A 3214-nucleotide genomic window follows, 5' to 3' on the forward strand; every position below is an offset into this window, starting at 1 on the left:
TATATGTTTGTATATGTTTGTATATGTTTGTATATGTTTGTATATGTATATATATATACATATGTAGATGTAGTTTCCTTGTTTTCTTTGTTTCTTTCTCTTTATTATTTATTCACTTTACATTCCTATTGCAACCCTCTTCTCCCAGTTTCCCCCTCACAAAGCCCGCCTTCTCCTCTCAGAAGTGGGGAGGCCATCCTGGTTACTACCTCACTTTGGCACATGGTACAACCTTAATGTAAAAAGATGACAAATAAATATTCTAAGCAAATAGGACCAGAAAGCAAGTAGGTGCTGTTATCCTGATATCAGATGAAACTGAGAAAAACTAAAACTAATCAGTAAAGGTAAGTAAGGTTATTTATTTATAATGATGGGAACAATAAAGCAATAAGATAATAAAATCCTAAACATAAATATACCAAATTATGGCCCATCCAATTTTATTAAAAGTGTACTACTAAAATTAAAGATACATTAACACCAAACCATTAATAATACGTGATTTCATACTTCATTCTCTCCTGTAAACATGTAAAGATTTTTCTGAGTAGGGGAAGAGTGTCAATAGTGAAGCTGTTGCGGTAGTGAGGGAGATGCCATGGGTAACAATGCAGTCATTTCCATGGCAGAATGGCCAGTGTTGCTAGCACAGATAAACATACAGCACTGCTCATTAGACTCCCAGTGTTAAATTATGGTTGTACTAAGTCTATAATAACATTACTGAATGTTCTTGCTTTGGTTAGTTGAGCATAATTTTATGATAATTGTGGTATTTTATAGAAAGTGTTTGCAGCAGTATATAGAGAGAAGTGTTTGCAGATATATAGAGAGCAACCTTAAAGTGGAATGGATTTAGCTTAATCTAAGCGTGGATTTTTATGTCTACCCAGCATATCCCACAGTATAACATATGAAATAAAAGGTGTTTAACTTGGGGCAGGCATCTTGTTGACATACAGAGTGTACACTAGTGTAGAAGACAAACTGAGGACATAAGATTAAGTTAAACTTACATGATCAAATGAAATGAGAATATTTGGGTTTACAGATTGTTCTCTCAGACCTGGGAACTTTCAGCGGATGTTTGATAAACAGGATATGGCCACAGGGTCAGCCTGAAGCCAATAAGACGTAAGAAGGCAGGTGATGTCGCAAAATTCTGCGTAAGAAAACAGGGGCTGCCCATCATTTATCTTCATCCAAGACAACCAATGGGAGCCAATGACACTAAGGTGGCTCAGTGGCCTTATAAAAGTGCCTCAAGATGATGAAAACTGGTGTCAAAAAGGTGATGATATTTCTACAAATGCCATATTTCATTGTTATGATAGATCTGATAAAATGACTTTGATGACATAATTTACTATGGATCATATTGCAAAGGGGACGCTAGGACAAGACAGGTGAGACAGCTGGCCATGCTGCTTCCAGGAACAGGAAGTTACAGGATACAATCCTGTTGCTGCAATTTCCTTGTCCTTGTCATTTCAACAGATGCACAGCCCATGAAGTGCTGCTACCCACATTTAAGAGGATTTTTTGCTGTTATAAGTAGCCAGATATTGTTTTTCTCCAAGAGCAATGCCCAGAGGTTTGTTTCCTAATATCATTCTAGTCATATCATCATATCATATCATATCATATATCATATCATATCATATCATATATCATATCACATCATATCCCTAATCTATATTAGGCACTGCAATTCTAACCATTAAGATATACTATAAATTGAATCAGAAAACATCGTAATCCAAATTTCAAACAATGTGCCTTCACAGGGAGAGGAAACGTACCTACCCACATGTGTAACAACAACCTAGGACAGTCTTAGGAAATGACAAGTATTTGCTGATGAAAATTATGTCTTTCTTTTATTTTTAAAGTTTATTTGAATTTGTTATTATGTCGCATATCTGTTCAAGAAATAGCCAAGGAAAGGTTTGATTTAAATGTGTTTCTCTTTTCTTTATCGGGTAGGCTAGACCTGAATCCCATTTTTTTTTTTTATTTTGGACATTGCTAATATTTAGTAACAGGAACTGTTTTGCATTGACTTGCGAGTATTAAAGAGGCTAAAGGCTGTCCTATTGCTTCAATCATTTGTGTTTCCTAATCAGCCACCTTGCTTGTTTAAAACCATTCTAAAAATCCACTCAACTGTTGAGTATTTCTTCAGTAGTAGATTTAAATAATTATAAATAGTAAGGACATATGCATGCATTCAATAAACAGTTAAATATTTACATATAAATGCAAAGAAATTTTCTTTTTTTACATTGGCTCTTCTTAATATTTATCAATAATCCAAAGACAGAGATTGTTTCATCATGTTTGTAGTTATTTTTCTGTTGCCTTGACAAAACACAATGACTAATACATACATCCAAAGCTAAAAGAATGCATGTAATTTGAGATCTCACAGTGCCAGAAGGTTAGAGTCCATGGCGATTGTGATGATGAAAGCATGAGAAATTGGACTCAAAACACCTTAAGATCTAAATATGTCCCTTCTAGGTATAGGTCATTCTTCCACAGAGTTACTAAACCATGCTCATTGTTGTTTATTTTTAATAGTCAAAAACTGAAAAGAACCTGGGTGTACCTCAAGAGAACAATGAATGAAAAAATTTACACAGGAGAGTATTATTCAGCTGTTAAAACAAATGGAATCATGAAATTAACAGGTACATGGATCGAATAAGAAAATATCATTCCAAGTGAAGTAACCCTGAGTCAGAAATACAAATGTGGTATGTATTTACTTCTATGTTGATATTAACTGTTAAGTCAATGATAATCAGGCTATAATTCATGTAACCACAGAGGTAAGGTGTAGAGTAAGAGACTAAGACACATAGATATTTGTAGGAAAATAAAGTAGAATAGATAGTTATGAAATGACCTGGAAACAGGAATGGGATGATCAAGTGGTGAGAGAGAGACATGAGGGGGAAAGGGAGAAAATAGCATAAGAGAGACATTAAATTATGAACCATTTGAGTTTTTGTATTGAAACCTGATACACTACATATTTCCTAAAATACATACATATATAATGGGAATCTAAATGAATTTGCCAAATTATCCAGGAGACAGAACCCTAGCTGGCTATTTCCTATCACCAAATGAAGGTTCCAGTACCAGAATTTGTTTACATCTAATTAAATTCTTGGCCATAAAGGGTCTCATAGAAACCACCAAA

This window comes from Grammomys surdaster, unplaced genomic scaffold, assembly GCF_004785775.1.
Source record: "Grammomys surdaster isolate TR1022 unplaced genomic scaffold, NIH_TR_1.0 258, whole genome shotgun sequence".
NCBI lineage: Eukaryota > Metazoa > Chordata > Mammalia > Rodentia > Muridae > Grammomys > Grammomys surdaster.